Raw genomic sequence first — 25,931 nt, forward strand, 5'->3', positions numbered from 1 at the left:
GAGTTACTTTAGCTTTCTAAGCTTCAGTTTTCTCATTAGTATTATAGGGTAAATAGATGTCTCTGTCTGGTGGAACTGTTTTGAAAGGGAAATGAATATGCCTACAAAGCCCTGAGCCCTGAGCCCAGCACCTGTAACAGATGGCGTACTGTGATGCGTACCTGTGGGTTTGTAGCTCAGGTGGTCCCACTGCCTAGCCTAGCTTGCTATTTATCAGCCATCTGCTTCACAAAACCCCTTTGGTTTTTTGTTGATCTCCTCCTCTGTAAATTATGGATGATGCACTCTTTGAGAAGGTTTGTTCTGAGGAACAAATGAAACAAAATGCGTTAAGAAGCAGTGACATGGCTTGACCCATAATATAAGCCCATCAATGCTGCTGTGCTCTTGATTCAAAAGACATCCTTGAGAGCAAAACGTTTTCAGTCTCCAAGCTTGAAATTATTTCATTTTTCATGGTCAAGGCTGAGCTGGGCCATGTTTAACCATGAATGGATTTTCCTTCCACCCTGAGCTGTGTTTGTCCAACCATCCCTCTATCCCTGGAGAATATGGGCAGACAGTCAATTCCAAATTGGAGGGTCCTTGGCTGGTTATGAATACCTGAGATCTGAGAACAGAAAACTCCACTGGGGCTGTTGCTTGATCCTCAACTTCTTACCCCAGAGCCCCAGCTCACCAGGAGGCTGCCTCCCTGCAGGAAGGGGCCCTGTAGGCAGAAGGGAGAGGGTAGTGGCTCTAGCCTGTGGCAGATGACTGCTCTGGTCTGATTACTGGCACCCTAGAGCTCTGCCCTGCATATTTCCTGGGGTTTTCGTTAACCCAGTAATTCAGGGAAGCAGCTGGGCAGGAGGTTTCCTAACTCCACTGCACAGAGATGGAAGCTGACCTTCCGACAGGGGGAAGACTTTCCAGAAAGACTTAGCTGCTCAGTGGTCAAGCTGGGAGGAGGGCCCAGAACATCAGAATCCTGGTTTTGACTCTTTTTTCCCCCCAGTCTAACCTCCTTCAGGCTGCATAACCCTGTGTTCTTTTCGGCTCCCCCCATCCCTGGTCCTATCCAAGCCAGCCCTTTCTCAGAGCACCTGGGCTCCACTTGTCCCCCTTTCTCCTCTACCACCTTTTACCTTCCCAGTAGCTGAAAGAAACGTAATTTGACCAACATAATTCTGTCTAAAGGCTTAGGGACTAATATTTACCAGCTCAAGAAGGTTTTGAAAGAAAAGTTTGGTTTACTCTAATCACAGCCTGGTATGGTCAATTTCAGACACTTAATAACTGAGATACTGTGTCGAGGGGCAGAGTGGGATGCACTGCTTTGTCAGGGGTTGGCTGGTAACACTGGGCTGGCCTCTTACACCTGAGCCTTGGTCTGTGTGTGTGAAATGAAGCCATCAGCCCCCTGCCTTCAGAGACCCTCCAGCTCTAGGTCTCCTCCCACTTCGAAATGAGGGGCAGCAGGTGACACTTGGCAGAGTTGGCTCTCTCGGTCTATCCTCGTCCCCTGGCTTTGTACAAGACTCTCCAGGATTTGGAGACAGCACCAAGACGTGCAATGACCAGCCTTCAGGGACATTCTTGTAGCAACTCCCTATCTGGGAAGCTCTGAGCGAGCAGACCCCAGAATTCTCCCCTCTTTGGAGATGTCTAGAATTCTCTCTCCTTCTTCAGTCTCCAGGGGATCTTCCATTCCCTTCTGAGCCAGATCCAAAGATTTTCTGCTGTTTATATCCTTAAGTATTGTCTCCATGCCTCCCCCTCTGGAAAGCATAGCACAGCTGCTCTCAAAGCCAGGAGACACAGTGACTTCATGTGCCCAGAGCTTCTGCAGTTGTTGACACAGCCACAGGGAAGCTTGGAGGCAAGGGAATCGGGCTGTAATGGGGAAGCAAACTCTCTGTAACAGTGAGGGCGGAACAGAAATTAATACTTCAATCCTGTCATCTACATGCATACGCATATGTCAGCCATGGCTAATAAGCATAATTCAATACTCTTCAAACATTTATTGAGTACCTCCCATGATAGGTGCATATTTGCAAATGTTTTCCGGTTCACAAAGCGTAGTTCGTGTACTGAATTAGTCAAGCTTCTGTCGGTAACAAAATCTAAAACCAGTATTGCTTAATTCATTAGGGAAAAAAAGCATGGGTGTGTGCATGTGTGTGGTGTGGGGGGTTGGGGTTTACTGGAAGGATATAAGGGCAGTTCAAAGAAACAACAACAAAGAACATCTCAGAGACAGAGGGTAGGAACCTGGGGACTTTGAGATAGAATCAGTCAGGGTCAAGCTGGGTAAACAGAAACCATTCCCAGTCTTCTCAGCAGAGGGTATTTGTGACAGAATAAGAAATGTATGTTTGGTCTCTGCCCCTGGTTTCAGACCCTGAGCCCTGAAATCCCTTAGAATTTCCTGAGTAACAGGAAGGCCTTTTGGTCCATTTGAGGGGACCTTGGGTGTGCTCTGGAAAGCTTCAGCATGGGGCTGGGCACCGGAAAGACCAAGCCAAGATCAGGAGCTTGGGACTTTCAGCCCCACCCCATCCTCTGGGGAGGCCAGAGGGGCTGGAGATTGAGTTACTAAGAGATCGTGTTTATGTGATGAAGCCTCCATGAAAACTGCTACACTACAGATTTAGGGGAGATTCTGGGTTGGTGAGTGCATCCATGTGCCGGGAGGTGGGGCACCCCAACTCTGTGGGGACAGAGCCCTTGTGGACTTGGTTCTTGTGCTTCCTCATCGGGCTGTTCAGCTGTAACCTTTACTATATCCTTTATAACAAACCAGTAAACATGTTTCCCTGAGTTCCACAAACTGTTACAGCAAATTATTGAAACTGAAGAGGCGTCCTGAGAACCCCTAATTTGCAGCCAAGTTGGACATAAGTTGTGGGTATCTTAGGGTGTCACTACTTCGGACTGGCCTCTGAAGTAGGGGAGACTCTTGTGTGGGGCTGAGCGCTTAACCTGTGGGGTCTGCACGAATCCCAGGAGTTATCGTCAGAACTGAGCTAACTAGCACACCCAGCTGGTGTCTAAGAATAGTTGCCTGGTTTACAAAAACCCACACATTTTGGTAGCCAGAGTTTTGAGAGTAGAGAATGGAAGAAAAGTAGCTTCTTTTTAGCATTTCATACAGGGAAGTGATTATATGAGGGATGGAATGGCTGAGAATACAGGGGACACGGAGGTCCCCAGGTTAGTAACAGCGGAAGCCTGCCTTTCCTTGGGCTAGATGGAAAGTGTGTGTGTGTGTGTGTGGGGGGGGTGATACACAAAATCAGGAGTGGGGACCCTGAAGCAGGAGCCGGAAGCATGATGGACGCTGTCCTATCAGACGCTGGGACAATGAGGTGAGGAGGTCACGTTTGATTGGCTCTGAAGCTGCCAACAGGAGAGACAAGCCCATCCCTGAAGATGCAGCAGAACAGGGAGGTGGGAGAAGCCTGGGCTCCCCCTGTCTCTTGCCCACCGGTCCTCTGCCAGTGCATTCCCTGTCTGAATGTGCACACAGGCAGCTGGCACAAGTGGCTGGGTCTGAACGCAGAGCAGGAGGAAAGGGTCTGAGAGGAAATGGGCGGACGGCCTGCTTGGAAACCTCTGCTGTCCCACCCCCTCGGGAGCGCTGTCCCTGAGGCACTAAGCTCAGCTACCCTAACAGCACGACTTGTTCTCTTCAAGGTTCAAGTTCCGCAGCCAGGGGTTGTGGTGGCCCCAGCTTGGTTCAAGGGCCGTCTGGACGCTCAGCTCCCGCCAAGGCACGGGGTTATTAAAGGGACTGTCAAGCCCTGCGTCCGCCTTACCCTGTACCAGGGGGCTGTAGAGGCATTGTCTCACTTGATGGCTTGGGAGGTGGTCTTTATTTTCAGCTTTGCTTTGCAAACAGAGGCACTACAGCTCCTTAAAGCGAAAAAATTTCCCACATATTGTGTGATGGTTAAGAGCTACTCGGACTCACGGGAATTTGGGCTTGAATTGTGGCTTTATACTTCATTGGCTGAGCGACCTTGGGCAGGCGATTTGACCTGTGTTCAGATCTGTGTAAAGGGAATGGCCATATTCATGTTGTATCCTTATTGGGAAGATCCGACCACACACACACACACACACACACACACACACACACACACACACCCCACCCCTGACAAATCTGGTGTTCACAGTCACCTACTGCCAACAGAGCAGTGGCTTGTGTTTGCACGCTGTGACCCAGTTAGTTCATGGAAGGGTTAGCCAGGTCAGCAAGAGCTTCTCCATCTCATCAAATAAATCTGTTCTAATGCAGAAGGTCACCACCCAGAGTGATCAATGCAAAGATGGGGATTAACATCTGGGAGGGATTGGTCCTTGGAGAAAAGGTGACTTACTTTTTTTGTGGCTAAAGCACAGACACAGAGACATTATACACACAAATGCTGAGTGTATCTTTGGGGTTAAAAATCTCATGGTGGGAAGGTGGAGATTAGGGGTAACATAGCTAAAAAGCTTCTTAGGCAGTACTGACGTGCATGTCAGGTTTCAGAGCAGGCTTGGTTGCTCGGCAGAGAGGTGTCTCCACCGCACTGGGGGAGGGTGTGGGGGAAAGTGGCTTAGCTAGCGTCTGACCTGATGCCAGTGCCCTTGGCATGGGCTTTCGAATTATGGGGAAGAAACTTAAAATCCCAGCCCCATTATTCCTGATCACATGCACCTGGGAGGCTACTTTACCTCTCTGAGCCTTGGGTCTTTGGCTCTGAGTTGGGGGTGTGACTTCTCCTCATGGCCCCTGTAACTTTCTGCCGCTCAGCGCCTGAGACCAGGATCACCGCTGTTGACTCAAGGCCAAGTCTTGGAGCCTTATTCTCGTGTTTGCTTCTCACTCCGCTCCGTGCCCTGCCTGTCCCTCCACATCCCCCTGGCCCATCCCGTGTCTGATGACTTTCCCTGGGCCTGAGCTTCCTCTAGAGGGTAGAGTCTACAGCAGCCTCACCCAGGGCTGGGCCTGCCTCGTCTGCCCTTAGGGCCTTCTGAGGGGCATCAGACTGTCCTGTCTGTCCCTGAATCCTATCCGCACATCTCAGCCGTGACCCCGTGGCCATCAGCCATTGTTGCCATGCCCCAGTGTCACTCAGGTGGTCAGTCCAAGGCATGGGGGTGGGGGAGCCTTCTTCCCCACCCAGGCTCACAGCCTGCTTACAGAGCCAGCATCTGTGCTCCTGTCCAGTCAGAGGAAACTGTGTTCCCTACCCTCTGCTGGGGTCTGGCCTTCCTGTACAATGACGAAGGGGTGGCTGAGAAAGGAAAAGGGCAGGTGAGCTCCTGTCATTCTCAGCAAACACTCTAGATTTGCCTCCTCCAGACACCATCTTCTTCTTTTTGTCTCAGTTCACTTAAGGGCTCACCCACAGCCCTGCCTCTGAACCGTTTGGATTTGGTATTTTCAGTTATTCACACAACAAACATTTATTAATCACCTACTACATTCATTTCCTAGGGCTGCCATAAAAATGCACCACAAGGTGAGTGGCTTGAAACAGCAGAAATACATTCTCTCACAGCTGTGGGAGGCCAGAAATTCAAAGTCAAGGTGTGGGCAGGGCCTTGCTCCCCGGAAGGCTCTAGAGAAGGCTCCTTCCTTGTCTCTCCTTAGCTTCTGATGGTTGTTGGTAAACCCTACAATCTGATTTGTGGAGCCATCCCACCCACATGTACCTGCTTCCTCCCTGTGTCTTCCCTCTCCATGTGGCCTCTCCTCTCTAGGTGACTAGTTCAAATCTCCCTCATTGTGTAAGAACACTGGCCATTTGATTGGGACCCACCCTAAACCAGTAGGACCTCATCCTAACTGGGCTATTATATCTGCTGTGAAGTGAGTGAAGGGATCTCAGGTGAGTCAGAAGCTGGGGCGCGCTCAGCGATGTGCCTGCCTGACCGGCACGGAGAAGGAAGCCTTGTCTTGGTCAGGGAGGACACTTCGCAACAGGAGCTTCACCTTCTGCTTTTCAGAAGAAGGGGGACAGTACCTCCTCGCCTGACCAGCACCCCACTAAGCCCCGCCAGGCGCCCCAGCTCCTGTTGGTGTCCAGGGAACTTTTGTTTCGAACCATCCTCTCCACTTCCTCCTACAACCTGGTGAAAGCTGACCTTGTGTCTTGGACTTGTCTGGGGTTTTGTCATAGTTTGTGTGTTCCCAATTGCAGATCTTCTGTAATTCCCAAATAAAGTCATTTTACGAATCAAATAACTGGCTATTTTATTTTTACAGTTGGCACAGCCAAGATCCTATTTCCAAAGAAGGTCACATTCAATGATGGGTGGAGGGGTTAGGATGTCAAGATATCTTTATGGGGACATAATTCAACCCACAACACCTACTATTTGCCAAGTCTTGCGATAGGCTTGCTGCTCAATCCTTACCTTTTGGCCTGATGAAACCCCACCTTCAGGGTACATTCTAGCCGGGAGGGGCCATCAAATGAATTCTTTGTCTCTGTTCCATCCTAATTCTCCGTCTTAGCTGCCCAGATCTCTGGCTTTCTCTTTCCTGTATGGTTAGATTTTCCAGGGTTTTTAAAAATATTTTAAAATTACCCCAATATCTGTGTCCAATCTCTAACAGAAAGTTTAGATCAGTGGGATATCTGCAAACATCTGCTAGGGTGAGGCCAAGTTGGCTCACTCAGGATTAAAAAATGGGAAAAAGAATAGAATTAAAGGGAACGAGAATAATCATCTGTCTCAGGTTCTCATAGGAAAGAAAAAAAAAAAAAGAAGTGCCTTCAATCATATTCAGGGGAATCCTCCTGCCCAACACAACAGCTCTCCTCAATTTTCCCTGCAGAAAATGGCAGATATAACAGATTTTCAGAGAAGTTAGTTACAGTAAGGACTGGCGAACTTTCTGGAAAGGGACTATTGTAAATATTTTCAGCTTTTGGGGTCGTAGGGTGTTTGTCACTAGCATAGCTACTCGACTCTGCCTTGTGGTGGGAGAGCAGCCACAGATGGTAGGGAAAAAATGGACGTGGCTATGTTCCAAACAACATTTATTTACAAGAACAGGTGATGGGCTGCATTTGAGAACCAGAAAGCATCTGGAGTGTGATTCTGGAGCAGGTGGTGGAGCTGGTCTGTGCAGCTGGCTGCAGCTGGCCCACGTCTTGTGATGGCAGTCTCCACTTCTGAGTGCCCCCTCCCCGTGTTCTGTAAGAGAGGACCCCTCGTGTGGACTTGCAACTGTCCCCTGCGCCCTCCGCCATTGATCTTGGGGCCCCCGACTGCAACCCCAAACTGTCCTGCACCCAAGAGCCCTTTGGATTTTGACACCCACCGAGTCTTCTCTCCTTCAAGTAAAGCACTTTGAAACTGCTGTGGTCACTCCGTGGTCGGCATGGATTTCTCTCCCTTTTCAGGTCACCGTCGTCTCCTGGGATGTGGGCGCCAGAGAGGGGATGAAGAAAGTAGAAAAAAAAGCGCAGTTTCAGTTGCTGCCTCACAAACTCACCTGGCGGGCAAGTGAGGGCTTCCTCCTATCCCTCTTTCCCATACAGATCTGACACGGGTTTGCAAAAATTTACTTTGCTTAAAGAAATCGAAACTCCTCACCACCCTTCCCCTCTCTATTAACATGGTGACTTTGCAAACTCTCTGTCCAGCTTCTGTAGCAAGAGCTCAGAGCTCAGAACTCAGCCTCAAATGCTGTGAACAGTCACTCCCTTGTAATCCTGCTAAGATTCAGAGAACAGCACCTGCTCTAGGTGATAGAAACTGATCTTATTTCTCTAAGAAAAATGACTTAGTGATCACTCCACCACTTCATCCCACCTTCCACGGAAGGAAATGAAGCGTAGCTACCTCAGGGTTGCTTTTCTAAGTGCAGTAAAGCACCAAACCCCCTTCCCCTGCTCCTCGACTTCGGGATGATCCTCTTTCTGGACCCTTTTCTGGTGGATGAAGTCAATGAAAAAATTCCGATTTGATGTATTTGTTTGGTTGTTTAAAACAATGAGTTGAGAAACTACTGCATGTGAACCCCCATGCTAGGGACTGGAGATACAAATATGAAAATATGGTCTTTGACTTATAAAAATACTGCAGTAGTTTTGGGTGAGGAACACATAAGCAAACAATTAAAATATGACGAGGTACTTAATTGAAGTTTGTATTGGTGGTATTAGGACCTTAGGAGAATGGACACTCAGCAAATATTGGCAGGTATGGAGAGGCAGGCCTGCAAGGCTCCATGAAGCAGGCAGTGTGCGAGGTGAGCTTCCTAAGCAGAGGTGCTTGTCAGCGTGAAGGAACCGTTCCTACAGATGCTTGGAAGCAGCATCCTGAGGACGAGAACAATTTTCTTTCATGGTTCAACAGTGTTCTAATTTGATGCTTTTCATGGAAAGTGAAAGCTTTACTGGCTCTTGATTGGCGCTGTGGGGACACAGAGCTGTGGGGTCTGATGTTCAATCTCAGTTATCTTCATGCATTCAGGATATTTATTGAGAATCCATAACATGCCAATCACATGGCAGAAAATGGAGATATCTTGGTATCAGTCTGGCTTCTCTGGAAGTTTGGGGTGTGATATACTTATTTGGGGCCTACAACTATGAAGGAAGGGAATGCAGAGGGAGAATTTGAAAGAAGAGGCAGGCCCAGTGAAGCTTCCATTAATCCCCCAGATTTTTTCAGCTTTGGCACTACTGACATCTGGGGCCGGATAGCTTTTGTGGTGGGGCATCCTGTGCATCGTGGGCTGTTTAGCAGCCCCTCTGCCCTCCACTCAGTAGATGCCAGTAGCACCTTCCTAAGTCAGGACAACCAAAAATGTCTCCAGAGATTTCCGAATGTCCTGGCAAGGGGCAGTGCACCATCGCCCATTCTCCAGAGCCATGGGGTGTTGTAATCCAGAGCCAAGCATCGGAGGTGCTGCTGGGCAGGCCGAAACATCCAGGCCTTCATAGCATGTCCCAGCCACTGGAGGGGCTGCCCAGCAAGGGGGTGACCCTGACTGGAGCTGACAGAGGTCTGCAGCCACACTCCCCACCGCCAGGAACCCGTCCTTCCTTGCTGGAAGGCGGTACGGGTGGTATCTGCATGCATGTGTCCTCAGCCCCTCCTGGCTCCCCAAGATCTCAGCTGGTCCTTTGTCCCACGGGGCCACTTGGAAGAGGGAGGCCACTGTCCCCACTATGGCAGCTGGCAGCGGGCCACGTGGACATGAGTTTCCCTCCTTTACTACCTAACCCCCCTTCATGCTCAGCTCCAGCCCCGCCCAGCTGAGTACCTCTAAGATGCCGGTCCAGGCTTCATGCATGACCAGCTGCACTGTCCAGGGCTCTACTCACTGGAAAGAATTTCTCCTGCTAGTGTCCTTCAGGGCCACCCCTGCGTGGGGCCACGATCCATGTAGGGCTCACAACCACATAACAGACTCATCCAGGCACCAGGCCCAGATTTTTTCCCACCCCTTCTGCTGGTCACACAGCCCCCCTCCCACAGTCCTAGGCATGAGGGGCTGAGCAAGGGCACCCTGGGGTGGAGCCGCAGCGGCCGGGGCGTGGGTTGCTGCTTGGACGGCTAACAGGGCCCCCTGCTGCTGCCTCTGCTCCGTCCAGGGCACCCGTGTCTCCTGAGAGGCTGCTGCTCATTGGAGCAGCTCAGGATTAAGTGAACCCAGCTCGTGATGGGTAGTTCCAGACAGATGGTCATCATTTTGTCCCTACCAAGAACCAGGACCACGTAGGAGCTGTTTTCAAAACACATGCGATTTCATGTGATTCTCTACTGTAGATGGCACGGCCTTTGGCTAAAATCCAATGCCTGCCCGGGATAGGTCCCTGGGGCATGCCACCGATTCCATATGGCACCCTTCCCACAGTCGATACCAGCAGCGTGGGGGCTGTTGAGTCACACATCTCATGAGGCGGTTCCTTGCACCACAGCCTGGACCGGCCACAGAGCCCCTTTGTGCTCTGGTCCCCACTAAATGCTGGCAGCTGTCATGTCACTCAGTGTATGTACATCAACGTATTAACCTCCATGCGGCAACTGCTCTGATGAGAACCTGCGGAGGGTGCCAGGCGCAGCACGCTTCCTTACGCGGGGAGGGAGATGCAAGAGGAAATTCACTGCCCTCTACTTTGCAGAGGTGCTCAGGCACGCCCCTGGCCACCGGATCCCTAAACGTTCTTTGGATTTAGCAGGACTTGCATCTTGATAGGGTTTCTCTGGGGCACTTGTATCTTATCAAGGTCTCCAGCCACGTCTTGCTCATCTGGGGCTATCAGCACCACGCTGTCAAAGTGAAGTTCTGCAGCCTATCTAGTGAGCCCCTACCTCTTTTGGCAATTCTATGAAAGAGGACAGAGTCAACACGGCTCTGGGCGGGCCTGGGCTCCAAGCGTACGTTAATGCTCATGCCACATGACCACAAACTCCCTCACACCCTCTTTTCTCACTGGGATGCCGCAGACGCATTTGCCAAGTCAGGGTCAGCGTACCACGCCCCGAGGCTGTTTAACCTTAGTTGAGCTTGTAGTGGTCTAGACGTGGCCTCTAAGATCTACCTGGTTCAAGGTCTATCTGGTTCCTGCAGGGGCCACGCTAGTGAACTGAGTGGAAAAATGACGGGAGCACCTGTCCTACCGAATCCTCAGCTTCCTAAAGGGCTGCCTTCCTCCCTGCCCAGCCACGAGTCAGGGACTGTGATTGTTTGTTATTGGCTGTCATGGCTGGGGGAGGGCAATTTTAGAAGCTTCCACCCTGTCTTCCACACTGTGATAGCGCATCCCCCAGGCCAGGGGCCAGTGCAGAGCCGGAGATGCCCACCTGTAGACTAGACCTTAGACGTGTGCTTCCAAGCTGCCCCATGTGGCCTGTAGATGTTACGTGATATGGGTATTTACCCACCTGTAGCTACAGGATTTTGCAATAGGACGTGTATGAATCTGACTGACATCCTTGGCACGTGGGTGTCAAGAGCAACCCCGAGCTCCCGAGAAGCTTCTGATGTCTCAAGCAGACCCGGCACTCGTGAGATGGCCAAGACAGCTCACAGAGGGCCCGTGCCTCCCCGTGGCTGCCTTTCCAGCCTCCCCTACCTGCCCCGGTGTGCATGCTCCTCTTTTCAGAGGCTGAGGGTTGCTATGGTGACAAAAAAATGAACTGTGAAGGTCTATAGAAGTGCCGTAATTAGGGAGAAGGAATTTTAATCAGTATTAATTGTTTTCCAAACTATTCCTTCCAGTGAACCTGTAAAGTCACATCACATCACCAACAAAGGCCACAGTGGAGACAAGGAAGGCAGAGGATCAACAAGGTGCTGTGGGGCATTAGCCCCATCTTCATGTTGTTATCCTGGGGGTTCTGGGCCCTGGGCTGGGATGCCAGGTAGGGGAGGGAAGAACCAGGAACAGTGAAGTCCCTTAAGAGTAAACAGAGTTCGAAAATTACCAAGCAAGTTAGCACCTGCTAATCTCTTCATCCCAACAGAGAAGGGGATGTGAGGCTGGCAGGCAAGGTGGCACGACCCCACCTCACAGGGAACAGAGCCTCCTTCAGGGGGCACGGGAGCTGCCTGAGGCCATGTGGTCAGCAAGGGGCGCACGGCCATCCCTCAGGTCCCCAGGTCCTCAGGCTGGCTGGTGCTGTCTGACTACCAGCCCCCCTCGAGGTGGCTGAGGGCCAGAGTGGGGGCCAGGAGCCTGTTCCCCTTGGCACCCTTCTCTCGCCTGCAGTGCGGAGGCGGTAAGGGTGTGTGTCCCATGCCTTCCTCAGCAGAGTCCTGAGGCTCACCAGTGGCCAGTGAGGAAGCAGCTAGCCAGAGTCAGCCCCCCTGGCTTCAGAGAGCCTAATCCACTGTTATCTCGAAGAACAGCAGTGCGGGAGGCCATCTGGGCAGACACTGTGCTCTTAGCTGCCAGGACAGCAAGTGGGGCTCAGAAGGGGGCTCGGTGAAGAGCAGACAGCCTGCGAACGCGCCGTGACAGCCTGGGGAAGGTGGGGCGCGGGGAGTCCCGCAGAGCCGATCCCGCCCTGGGCCACTGAGCTGTCCTCACTCAGGCCAGCCGGACAGGGGTGACAGGGGGAAGAGACGGCAGGTCCGGAGACGGCCCAGGCCCAGGCAGAGGAGCGGCTGGGCCAAGGTCATGTTGACGTGAGCCGTTAAGCGGAATTAGAAGCCCATCTCCAGATTCCTGGGTCAGGCCTCCTCCCACCACTGCCCGTGTTTCTCTGGTAGCCCCACCTGGATGCTTAGTTGTGATTTTAAACATTTTGGTCAAGGAACATCTTAGGAAAGGGATGCCTGAACAGACGCGGGAGGAGGCCAGGCTGGGATCCGTGCGGCCATCCGGGAGGGTGCCTTCAAGGGAGAGGGAGAGAAAGTGCAGAGACCCTGGAGCAAGAACAGCTTGGCGCATCTGAGGCACAGGGGCCAGCAGGATAGGTGAGGGGCTCCATGGGGAGACCGTGGGGGAGGAGGTCTTAGGGGAGACGGGGGCCCGCCTGGGACGCTGGCACAGGGCCTGGGAGGGAGCTCCCCTTTTCTCTGAGAGAGAGGGGAACATCCGGGTGTTTGGAGACCAGGACTGGCGCAGCCATGGCCCAGGCTCTGACGGGAGCCTGCTGGCTGCTGCTTGGAGGCCAGCCCGGAGGGGAGGCTGGGACCCCTTTAGCAGCTACCCCACAGCAGGAGGCCAGGGCTGGTGGCGGACATGTTCCCGTGTGTGCCTCACTTTGGGTGTGAGCGCAAAGGAAACAGGAAGGTGTTTAGTCTAAAGCCTTAGAAGAACAGAGGCACCATTTATGGAGATGGAGAGTATGTTGGAAGAAGTTTGTGAGGGAAAATAGAGTCTGGGTTTGACACCATCCACATAGTCACATTCACAAAGCATGTACTGTTTCAGAGCATTTTTATCATTTCTTCTTTCAGTGGATTTTATCCTCACAACAATCCTGTGAAGTGTGCATGAGTAACACACACACGTTTCTAAATATATCGGGACACTTTTCGGAAAGGGGGCAGATACATTTCAGAGAGGGCAGTTGCCACGGCAATTGCTTTTATCTTGTCACCTTCCTTATTGCAAAATTCTAGAAGTATGATTTTATGTAACAGAGCACAGCAGAGCAAAGTGTTCCCAGCCACCTACTGTCCTCAAGAGCTAGTGGACTTCTCTGTGTCTAAAACAGCTGTGCCACTGCTACCCGGAGGGGGAAGGCCGTGCCGCTTTCCTTCTAGGGGCACAAGCCAGAGAGTGTGCACTGCACCTCCACTCACACCCTTCGGGCCAGAAGTAATCACGCAGCCAGTCCTAGCTGGACATGCATGGGAAATACCGTGATGGCAGCTGGGTGCCATGTTCCCCCCTAAAACTTGGAGCAGTATCCTACTTAAAGAAAATGGGGATGGGTGTGGGGGACAGGTGGCAGTCTCTGCCACAGTTATTCTCCCTCACCCCCATTCAACTGAGAACTGGACCTCAACAAGATGACGAACTCCCCAAATTACCCATCTGACCACTTACGTCTTCAAAACATTTCTGATTTTTTTTGCCAACAAAGGGTTGGTAAAAAGAAAGTTACATTGTATAACATCTTCAAGAATTTTTTAAAAGTCTTCCTTACCCCACAGCTCTCTCTCCAAAATATTAACCTCATTGAAGTTTGTAAACGTCCTTTTAGCCTCTGCTGATCTGTCCATTTCCATCTCAATCCAATCACAAATGAGCAAACTGAAGCCCAGTGAGAAAGAATCACCGCAAACAGCGATGCTAGCATAGCCAGCAGAAGGGGAAGGATGAGTGTGTGTCATGTTTTGCCACATGTGCGTGTGTGTGTGTGTAAATCTTGGGCAACTCCTTACCTCTTGATGAAAGTTCCTCAAATCACTCAATGTTCATGCATTTACAGGCTAAGGCCTCCACCATCCTGACCCCAACACGTGGTGATCTTTTCCAACAAGGAAGCCTGAGCATCTTTCAAAGTCTTGCCCCATCTCATTGGTGCAGCCTCCTGCCCCCTCAACACCCCCGCAGGAAAAAGACACACATTTCTTCCTTTGGTTTCGCAGACACATTCTATCCCCAACAAGAAGGCAGTGAAGCTGAGGCCACATCTGAAGGCTGAGTCAGAGCTTGTGGCTGGGTGGGGTGGCTACATCCCAGGGTGTCAGAGCAGGCACTGGATCTGAGGTCCTTCCTGCTCAGCCTCCCAGACGCTTTACATTCGATGCATAGCTGTTTTGGCCCATTGAACACCTCTCTCCTTCCCTCCTGGAACAATCCTCATCAGAGAGCTAAAAACTACCCATTTTCTGTTCATTCCTGATGCACCTTGAGTCCCCGCAGAAGGGAAAGCTGTGCCTCTGGCCAGCTGGGCCCTGAGGGTGGCAGAGAGCAGCCCACCCAACAGCTAGAGTAGCTGCCTAGAGGCTGTGCTAAGAAACGGTGGTGCTGCTGGAGGCACCACATTGCAGAAATGAGCCCCAAGTGCCAGGAGGGCATAGGTTTGGGTGGAGTAGGGTTAGGGTCAGGGCTGGTGCAAAGATGGGCCCCGACCCAGAAGGGTGTGAGGAGGCCGCAGTGTGGTGGTGGATGTGTCTCTGGGTGAATCAGCTTTTAGCCTCTGCCACATCACTCTCTGGACCTCTCCCCTGCTCTTCCTTGAACCATGCCCTCCCCTCCTCTCTGCTTCTCCCACTGGCATACAGCATCTGCTCCTGGCTCCTCACGCAGATGGCTCCTTCTCCCTGTCGGGCTGGTCAAGGCAAGACCAGCACATAAGTCAAAGGGCTGGTGCAGAATGAAAATGCAGAGCACCTTGTTCAAGTAGTAGTAAGTGTCCCAGGACAGTGTCAGCAGAACTCTGAGTGAGCTGCAGGACACTCTTTAGTGCAAGGTGCCAACTGCCCAGGTCACACACCTACAAAACTCCCGGGGTCAAGGCATAGTCATGTCTGTCCCCAGCACCAAGAACAGTGCCTGGCCCAGGGCAGGGATATCTGTTCAAATGCTCTTTGAACAGAACCGATCCTATAAATTCCTCATCCAGGTCACTGCTGTCTTACAGAGTTATTGTCCAGACTCCTTTTGACAGTGGAAGTGGAAGCGAGTACAACCTGGAGCTAAGCTTTGGTTCAAGGAATGGCAGCCTCCACTGGAGTAGAATAAAAATGGTAGAAGCTACATCTCCCTTAGTGCTCAGGATGCATTAGGTGTGATTTGAAGTGCACTCCACAGAGAGTAACTCATTTCAGCATCACAACCATGTTCTGCGACAGGTACACCAACGTTTCTACTTTATGAAACCAAACTTGTGTACACAGCCATGACGTGACGGCACCAGGATTTAAATGCAGCATCTGGGCCCTGAGTCTGTGCTCTCAAATTCTAAGCTACTGCCTTCCTGGCAATGTAGTGTGAGCCAGGGCCTCCGGGGTGGGCGTGGGACCTTCAGAAGTCGCAGCTGCATTCCTTTATTTGCTAGTGATGCTATTTCATTGTTTTTTAAATTATTTTAAATTATGTTTCAAAATTGTAATGGCGAAGAGACATAGAACATGAAATTCACCATCTTATTCATTTCTAAGTGTACAGTTCAATAGCTTGCAGTTCAACGTATATTCACATTGTTGTGCAACCAATCCCCAGAAATCCTGTCATCTTGCAAAACTGAAACTCTGTACCCATTAAACATCTCCTCGTTTCCTCCTCCCCACCAGCCATCGGCAACTACCATTCTACTTTCTACTTCTATGAATTTGACACCTCTAGGTACCTCACATAATTGGAATCATATAGAATTTGTCTTTTCGTGATTGGCTTATGTCATTTAACATAATGTCCTCAAGGTTCATTGGTGGTGCAGCACATGTCAGCATTTCCTTCCTTTTTAAGGTTGAATACTATTTCATTGTATGTATATACCACATTTTGTTTATTCATTCATCTGGAATACTTGGGCTGCTTCTGCCTCTTGGCTATTGTGAATAATACTGCTGTGAGCATGGGTGTGAAAATATCACTTTGATTCCCTGCTTCAATTTCCCAGAAGTAAAGTGCTGGACCACATGTTAATTCTGATCAATTTTTACGTGTTGAACCATCCTTGCATTCCAGCAATAAATCCTACTTGGTCATGATGTATAATCCTTTTAGTAACAATTCATTTTAATTTTGTTGAATGTACATGGTTTGCTGCTGTGAATACCACCAGCAACTGATGAACATTATCTCTAATAGTAGTAGTAGCATTATTATTACTATTAATAACTCATGATACATGTATGGCCTCTAATAGCAATGGATATGGTACTAATGCCAAGCAGATGTCACATAGATCCTCTCAGTTATCTTATAAAGAAGAGAAAGCAGTATTATCTATTGTATAGATGAAAAAACTGAGAGATTAGAGAGGGTAAAACCACTTCACCAGAGCCAACAGTGAGAATCACCAAACAGCTGCCATATAGATAGAGATTGCTGACTAGGTCTGCTGTGTGCAGCCCTGAGGAAGCAAAACAGGAACTGTTGGGCGTACAACAAGTGAGGACAGGGCTACGGGGGTAAAATTCCAGCTCTGTGATTGTCAGAACTGCCTTGTGAGAGAATGGACCACACAACATCAGCTGCATTTTTTGGGGGGTTGCCTGCAAAGGTGAAGAGGTCTCAAGGGAGATGCTACTGAGAGGTAGTACAAACATTATAAAAGTAGTAGAAAGGAATGGATAATGTTTAAAATACCCGTTTGTCTCTAATGCTTTATTACTTTGGTTCTTTTTAGCACTGAGCACTAATGGTAAGCAGAATTTTGAAATTGTCACAATGCTCTGAAGCAGCATCTGTATTCTTGAGAAGGGTTATTTAAGAGAAATATCTGAATCTGAAGAGAATTCCTCCACTCTGGATATTCTTAAGACAGCAGCTTTGTCTTACATGTTTATTTCTATCATGGTTAGTAGAGGACGTGGCCCATAAATAAGTATTTGTTGAAGGGAAGGGCAGTGGAATGAACAAATGAATGCATGAAATGAAATTAATTCTCTTTCCATCCAAATAATTTCAAAGGGACATTACAGCTGGTTAAGGAAAGAAGGAACTGTCAAAGACTCCCTTTGACACAACAGAGTCATTGGCCAGCAAGGTTCAGAAGTTTGCCCCAAATTACCTGGGACATTGTGTTCCTTGCCTTATATATTTACCAACTAACATGATGTCCCTCCCATATTCTAAGATTTCCTATCAACAATAACAATAAAAAATGTTTCTATGTGATTATTGAATATATTTCTAGAGGGCTTGCTCTAGGATAAATAACTCCTTCAGTTTCATGACAAAGATAAAGTTCACAAGGAGTAACATATTTTGGGGCTTAATCTGCCACCAAGCCCCTCTCTATAGCTAACCTAAGTCTCTCATGATGTAGTTTGTCAGTTTCTGAAATCAAAAAGATACTTTTCTCTGGGTTATCTCAGAACGAGGCCTCCCTCCCTCTACTGTGATAGGTCTTACACTTTGTTCAAGATGCAAAGTTCCTTGTGTCGCCTCCCTCACTAAAGCACAGTCGGCTTCAGGCTAAGTGTCCTGCACTGCCAGTGCCGACCATGGGCTGGGCACACGATACATGCTCAGGAAGTATGTTGGGTTCACACCAGCCTGGAAGGCACCCCAGGGACCATGGAGCATCATGCCTTCATTTCACAGCCAAGGACACTTATAACTGGGCAGCATAAATGACCTTTTTTTAATCTAACTGCTCCTCCTGTGTGTTTCCTCAGAAGAGTCCCTGGAGGAGATAGGGCTAATAGCACTTCAGACTTAAGTCATTACGACACATAGTACCACAAAGTAACAGAGACCCAAACCGAGATTCCCTCTTCTGCCTTCCCAAGATGTGCCCCCTGGGATGTTTGCTACGAAATCAAGAGACAAGCAGAGGAGGGGCTTGACACACTGACCTCAGCAATTCCTCCTAGGGGAATGTGATTCCCTTTACTATACAGGGAGACATATACATGCATGTGAATAAGGCACTCTTATTGCTTGACTTGAGCCCAACAATTACATTTGATTGGTGTTGTGGGTGTGTGTGGTCATGCCCATTACGGCCTGTTAGCATCAAGGCCCAGCGTGTGGGTCTAGTCGGCATGAAGTGGAGGAGTCCCTGAAGAGTACTCGGGGACAGCCCCTTGCAGAATTGCCCTGGTCCTCGGAGGGCACCGGCTCACCCTGCAGCTCTGCAGGGACTCCAGGCCATTGCGGGCACCTGGAGCATGGGGCCACTGCTTCCTTCCTCCTCTGCCCAGTACAGTGCTGGCATACAGTCCCTGCTAAATAACTATCTTGATCTATATTTTCTGCTTCCAATTCTGGTTGCAGTGCTCTCCCCTCTGCCCTGTGGTGCTTTTAGAGATGTGACAGGCTTTCTGCACCCCAGCCAAAGCACTTGCTTCCTCCTTCACCAAACTGTGTGTGTTCCCTTTGTGCACAGTAATGCCTTGTGTCCAAGGACAGTCTGTGGCTTCGCTGAGGCAACGCTCCCTGGACAAGATCAGCTCTTTCCTGCTGCCTGTGAATAGAGCCCTGGGAAGGTTGAGTTCCATCCTTGCCCAGTTGATTTCTGATTGATCAGCCCAGGAAATGAATCAGCAGGCGGGTTGGGAAATGTTGCAAAGTGAATGGTCACTGATAACTGGATCAAGAGCTGGAGCCAGAACCCAGAGGAATTTATCACCAGTACTAGGATTCAGTGGGAGGTTCCCCAGGATGCTGGCTCGTATGTTGTGGGCTGGTGTTGAACTATCCCAGCCCATACAAGAGAGATATTTGCACTCATAGACAATGTGGGGAATTAATGAAGGGCAAGCCTGAAGCCAGACTGACCTGGGCTTGGATCTCAGCCCTTCACTTACTAGATGGGCTTTGAGCAGGCTGCTTAAGGTGTCTAAGCCTTGGTTTCTTTATCTTTTAAATGTGTATACTGGTATCTTATTTTTTAAGGGATGCGTGAGTTAGTATAGATCTGAATGTAGTTGGTGTTTGATAAATAATCTGTTGAATGCGTTACTGAATATAAATAACCTTTCCTATTGTCTGGCCCATCATGTATGCTTTTAATCAATGAATAAGTGAATGAATGAGTATCAATTTTATAACATAGTATATGCTAGACAGTCTGTTGTTACAAATAGTTCTCTCCCCCACCAAGATTTCATCCCCTCCAACCTGTTTGCTTTCATGATTTATAAATGCTGGCCCAGAGAGGTGAGATAATCTTGTCAAGGTCACAGAGAGACAGGGAGTCAGAATTTCCATCTAATGTCACCCCTGCTCAGTGTCTGGTGGCTCCAGTTAGTCCACCTCTCCCCACCCCACTGCTTCTAGAGTCATGCAGATCAGTTGCCTCCCAACCTACGCCAAGGAGCTCTTCCATACTCACTGGGGCAACACTGAGTCAGGGCCTCAAATCCTACCTGGGCTTAGATTTCCTCACTTCATCCCATCTGCAACGGTTAAACTTATATGTCAACTTGGCTAGGCCACAATACCTACACAGTTGGTCAAACATTATTCTAGATGTTCCTGTGAAGGTAGTTTTTAGATGAGATGAACATTGCAATAAGTAGACTTTGAATAAAGCAGATTACTCTCCATAATGTGGGTGGGCCTCATCCAATCGGTTGAAGGCTTTAAGAGAAAAAAGATGGACCTCTTTAACAGAAGGAGGGGTCCTGCTGGCAGACAGCCTCAGCCAAGGAGGTCAAGGTTCAGCACCAACAGTCAAAAATCATGTTAATTGTATTTATCTTTGAAACGTGATGAGAAAGGTATTTACCTCTTCCTTCCAAAAACTCATAACCCTGATATAATCTGTAGAAAAACATCAGACACATCCCAACAGTAGGCATCCTACGAAACATCCTCAAAGTTGTCAAGGCCATCAGAAATGATGAAAGTCTGAGTAGCGGCCAACAGTAGCTTAAGGTGACATGATGATTGAAGGTAATATGGTACCCTGGCAGGAACTATGGAATATAAAAAGGACACTAGGAAAACCTAAGGAAATCTTAATAAGCTGTGGACTTAACTTGTTAATAAGGCCTCAGTGTCAGTTCGTTGATGGTAACCAACATGCCATGCTAGTGTAGGATGTTAGCTCAGCAGTCCCTCTTAGCTACAGTTGCACTTTCCCAGTTTGTTACCTGCTGTCAACCACGGTCTGGAAGCAGATGATCCTCCTTCTGAAATCAGAAGTCAGAGGTCATGAATTCCCTACTGCTATGTCACAAGGCCTACGTCATTCCCTTCACTACATCTCATCACATGGCATTTATCATCTCACAACATCGCAATAAGAAGGGTGAATACAATATAGTAAGATATTTTGAAAGAAAGAGATATACCACATCCACCCAAAGTTTACGGCAGCCTATCACTATAATTATATTGTTTTTATCTCTTACTGTGCCTTGCTTATAGATCAAAGTTTATCATAGGTATTTAAAGGAGAAAACATTGTATATATAGGATTTGGTACTACCTATGGTTTTTAGGCATCTCCTTAGGGTCTTGGAACATACCCCCCATAGGCATTCTAATAGGGGAAACTAGGTGGCGTACACAGTGTGCTCTGTACTATCATCTCAATTTTTCTAAATCTAAAACTCTTCTAAAAAAAAATGAAGTCTATTTAAAAAATAAGAAAATGGGAAAGTTATTAAGCATCAACAAATCTTAATATCTTGACCTTATTTGGATCCTGATTAAAAACCAACAAACAAACACAAGAAGAAACCTGAGACTCAAATCCAGGGCTGAACCTGTAAGATCACGCCGATTGCCTGTGACACTATGGAAGTATTTTTGTTTCTTTTACTCATTTTCTCTTCCCCTAGAAGAATGTTCCAGAGCTTAGTTTAAGTAGAAAACTCCAGTCAAGCCTTAATCTTTCAGGATTGGGAGAGGTACTTCACAGGAATTCATGTCGCTCCACCCCAAGCCCAGATCGTAGTAGTAATCTGCATTCTGAAGAAGGACACAACTAACAGGATTCCCTTAAGGACAGTCGGCATTTGCTTCTTTCAGGGCCACATGTTCCTCACCAGCAGCAGGAAGGTTTGAGTCTGCTCTCTAGCTCCACCTACTGGACCTTGTCTAAACTCCCTGAATAAATGCACATGCCCTGCAAGCCCCAATGCTAGGCACCAAGGGGAAAGAAACAATTTGTTACACCAGTGAATACTGGAATTGGAGGGAACTGGAACTTTTAAAATGAATCTCGTCTTTCATTGAAAGGAAAGTCAAGTGTTAGGTGCACTGGGCAATGGTAGGTGTGGAGTCCAATTGGCCAGGCTCTCATCCCTATCCTGCTGCATCTTAGTAATGACACTCAGGCAAGCCCATGACACTCTTTGACATTCACTCTCCTTATCTAAATGGGAAAAATGAACCTATTTCACAGGGTTGTTGTTAGTTTGTTATTATGTTTCTTTGGTAGTTTTAAATTTTTCATATGAAGCTATAGAAGTTTTGATGGGTGTTTCTTGTTTGATACTTGAGGTCTAACTGTCGTTTTGAGGTCCCACCACACACACGTGTATATACACAGCCTTCCTTTGACAGACTGGGAGAATGGACGGCCAACAGGACTGGAGAAAGGACCATTTCCATCTAGGCCAGGGGAGGAGGCAAAAAAATGGCAAGAGAAAAGCAGCTGAAACCAGCAAGATCAGCGCAGGTTAACACCTGCTCCACTCCTGGATTATATTCCAGGAATCCCATTCACCTTTTGTTTACTCATTCATTCAAAAAAGATTTACTCCACACCTACTATGTGCCAGATACTGGAGCAGCAATAGCAATCTGCTCTCATGTCCCCCCAGAGCTAGCTTGCAGTTTCACTGAAAATAATTCCTAAAAGAGTGACTTTGGTCTCTTTAAGAGAAGGTGGGTACAGAAGTCATTCACACATATATCTGGTCAACTGAGAATGTCAACCTCAATGGCAAAAAAAGTGGAGTCCTTTGGTCTACCATTGCTCCAAGGCTAGTCACCAAGCCTATAGTCCAAGTCTAAGGTCACCCAGCTAACAACTCTCTCTCCAAATCCACGTGGGCAGCAATTTTTGGATGAATAATACGGACCTTGGTGTGGTTTGTTTCCAGAGAACAGATTTTCTGCCCAATAGGTACACACATTCTGGGCTTCCTCTTAGAACCTAGATACCTTCACTGGACAAGTGGACATTTTGATTTGCATATTGTAGGAGCTCAGTTGATATCTGTTGAACAAATAAATGCATGAATCATGCTCTAGAGGATTTGTTAAATATACATTAACAAGAGACATGTCACCTCTCTATGTACTAGTCAAATAGAGATTCTGACTTGAAGATCACACCTCAGATTTTGCTAACAATACCAAGAAGACTTCACCTTTTGTTTATAAATGAAGCATACAGACAATTTCATTTCCTTATGCCTAATATATTGCACACAATTCAATGCTGAATTTGACACCTTTTAAAAGTCACATTTTAATTGTTATTTGTATATTTAATTATATTCCTAGCTAGATTGTGGACTCCTTTTGAGAGTAAAATCCTCAGGACATTTTCTCAAGGTAAGACTCTGAGGTCACTGCCCTCTACTCTGCCTCCCCTCCCTTTACACTCATTCCACTCTTATCTACCCAGGGTGCAGTGCGCCAGGTTCTGTGCTGGGCTATTTGAAGTAAAGATTTGTACTTTTTATCTCAGCATTCTCTCCTTACATCCTCTCTTGAAGTCATTGCCCTTCACAACCCATATACTAAATATATCTGACAGAGGGAAACATTGACCTCTTGGTTGCAAAATCTAATAAACAGATCCCCTTACTACTGTGTTGGCCTTCTCTGTTACATCTGATTCCATTTACCATTCTTTTCTTCCAGGAATCCCTAACTTTTCTCTACCTTTCTTGGCACCATTATCTTCTAGTCTTCCTTACTTTCTGTCTGGAGCTTTGTACCACACATATCCAGTTACACTTCCATTTGAATATCTCCCCAGTCATTATAAATTCAAAGCGTCCAAAATTAAACATGTCATTAGGGTCACCAAACAATTGTCCTGAGGATCAAGTGGGGCAGTCACACTGGGGGGAGATGCAGATGGTTGGGTTCTAAACAGGTTTGGAACTCAAAGGCAATTTCACGACTCCAAAGCCAAGAGGTCAGTGCGAGGGCCCAGATGCAGAACGGGGCTCGCAGCTGGCGGAGACACTTACGGAAGCAGGAACGCTGAGAGGGACGACAGCTGAGTGGGTGGTGGAAGCACTATGAGAACATCATGACGCTGATATGCAGCTGTTAATGGGATGATCTTCAAGCTGGTTTGAGTGGATGCATGAAGTCCATTAAATGGGTAGGCTGTCTGCCTTCAAAGCCCATGACCTTTTAACTACTAGAGATTTCAGAGATGGGAAAATAATACGGTTGAGGGGAATGATGTCTACAGGAACCCCAATAGAGCCATCCTTGGAAAGGACCATGCAAACCCTATGGTAGAGGAAGCTTAGAATTCTCCATGCAGAGACAAAAGCACATTAGTGACCACATACACGGTCGTCTCTTCCTAAAGGAGTTTAATTCAAGTACAGAGGTCCACATACCCATAAGCTTCAGACCTCTAAGTGATGGAATTAAGGACAGAAATCATGGCAAACATTGTCTTACATGTTGAGTGATTTCACTTTAGGAGAGAGAGGGGGGAGTCATATAGCTGAGAAAGGTTAATTAGTATTTAAGCACACAATTGTGTTTTCTATTTGGTCTGACTGGAAAATAAATTATGTTTTTCAAAGCACAGGCTTGCAGGCTATAATTGAAAATGCACATGGTGAGTGCATCTCAGACAATGTGGCAGAGAAAATATGCAGCATCAAATGGAAGCAAACAGAGGAGCCCCCCACCTGCTGTCCAGGTCTCAATGAGAAAAAGGGGAGGGGGCCGTAGGACCGGAGAGAACCGGCTGCGTCTCTACCCATCCTCACCCTTTCACGCCGGTCACCTTGGGCAGGAGGCTGTGCCTTTCTGAACCCCTGGGTTCTCATTTGTAAAATGAAGGTAGTAATACTTGTTCTCAGTGTGTTGTTAGGAGTTAATGAGATAATGTTTAGGAGAAGGGTTGGTACGGCTTTGGGCAAAAATAAGTGTCCAAAACATGGCATGTCCCCAGTAAATGCTCACTTACCTACTGACTCAATCTTACTTACTTGATCTCCTTCTTCTCTGAATTTCTATGCTATTTCTATAAAAGCCAAGAAAACAAGCGCTTAATGAGATGGCAGCTTCTATTGTGTTCTAATTGTATCATGTTTAGATTATCAGCTCAATCCATTTCATGTCATTTATTTCAACTGAGGAATATTTGTTAAGAAATGACCCTGTTCCTAGTAATACCAGGGAACACAAAGATAAGTAAGACCCAGCACATGCTTTCCAAAAGCTGAAACCACACTGAGGAAAATAAGAAACATATTTGAAATCTCTGATGGGTATCTGGCCATCTAGTACTGACCAGCAGAAAGTTCTTATGGGGGGGGTGATCGTATGTGATTTTCATGGTAACCTCACGAATTGTTGATTTTTAGAGATGAGGCAGTTGAGGCTTCAGCAAGGTAACTGACTTATTTGAGGTTGCTCAGTAGAGGCCGGCAAGAGGGTGGAGCTTCGATCCACAGCCGCTCACCCAGCCCACTGTGGGCTTCGTCTCCCCCCCAAGTCCCCACTCCACACCCGCCTGGCCAGCTCACCTCTCACCCCTCAGTGCTCAGCTGTGTCTGAGTGTTGAAGATCAGCTACTTACCACCTTTGTGTTAAACCTATGGGAAGACGACATGGTTATATGCTAGTTATGTTCATGGCTAAGGACAGAGTAGAACTGGATTATCTCATCAAGAAGGCTTTCTTTCCACAGGCCCGGCAGGACCCACCACCTGTTTCTAGAAAGAAAATCTGAAGTGGTTCTCAGCATTGTCCCAAGTAACCAAGGCCATTGTGAGAACACATTTTAACTTATATGAATAAATCCACATGGAAACGGACTTCTTTGTTCTATCAGCAGTGCCTAGAAGAAGGCTTTCCACAGAGTAGGTGCACAATTCATATTTTATATCCTTACTTTGTGATAACGAATATTTCTTTTCTTTCTATTAACCTTTATTTCCAATATTCATATTCAGCTCATCGTTTAACAAATTCTAAATTTATTCTTTATTGTCATCATTCTGACGAGGTGCAAATGATCTCAGACTCTTTACTTATTAAATATCCTTGTATCTTCCTTGATATCATTTTTCAATTCAACCATTTTAAAAACATAAAGTAGTCATTATTATTAATTTCTTACAGTTAGTGGTTGACTATATTTAGCCATTTGGTTTATCAACGGCTGTGTTCACCTTTGCTTTCTCCATCCCCATCCACCCTCTTGAAGATTTTGTTTTCCATTGAGGTCCAGTGCTCCAGTGCTTAGTAAATTCTTTGTATTTACTTTATGAAAGTCTTTATTTCACGATCATCAATGATCGTTCTGCTGAGTGTACACCTGCAGATTGCCACATTAAGTGCTCAAAAATTGATATATTATTACTATTTTTTTATTAGATTATCAGTCATTTTTTTTCAGCAGTTTCAAGAGGTTATTTCCTCTTTCCTGGAGTCTATTGTTGGGATGAAAACGCTGATTGTAAGCCTCATTACCATTCTTTCACAGGTAATCTGTCTTTTTTCCCTGGTGACTTTTAATATTACCCAGTTTTAACTTTGCTGTTCTCAGGTGTCTCTCTTGAAAGTCTAGGCAGTGGGAGGAGAAGAATTGCAAGTATTCACGCTCTGGGCATTTACTTCATCCTTCCCATGCGTGGGGTCCTGAGGACAGGCTCCGAGCACTCTGTCTGTGGGAGCATAGCC

At 47.6% G+C, this 25,931-nt stretch overlaps 2 long non-coding RNA genes across 2 annotated transcripts in view; one reads left to right on the forward strand and one right to left on the reverse strand.

The window, feature by feature from the left end:
- Nucleotides 1-25,083, forward strand: part of LOC108384557 (uncharacterized) — a 57,430-nt gene extending 32,347 nt beyond the window's left edge. Inside the window, exon 4 of the long non-coding RNA XR_012128556.1 lies at nt 24,937-25,083. This is a non-coding gene — a long non-coding RNA (uncharacterized lncRNA). The remainder of the gene's footprint in view (nt 1-24,936) is intronic.
- On the reverse strand, nt 275-7,959 carry LOC140845475 (uncharacterized). The gene is made up of 3 exons (XR_012124262.1): nt 7,834-7,959; nt 7,310-7,405; nt 275-303 (listed from the first exon to the last, which is right to left on the reverse strand). It is a non-coding gene; the product is annotated as an uncharacterized lncRNA (long non-coding RNA).
- Nucleotides 25,084-25,931: the final 848 nt, after the last annotated feature.

This window comes from Manis javanica, chromosome 2 (assembly GCF_040802235.1).
Source record: "Manis javanica isolate MJ-LG chromosome 2, MJ_LKY, whole genome shotgun sequence".
Taxonomy (NCBI): Eukaryota; Metazoa; Chordata; class Mammalia; order Pholidota; family Manidae; genus Manis; species Manis javanica.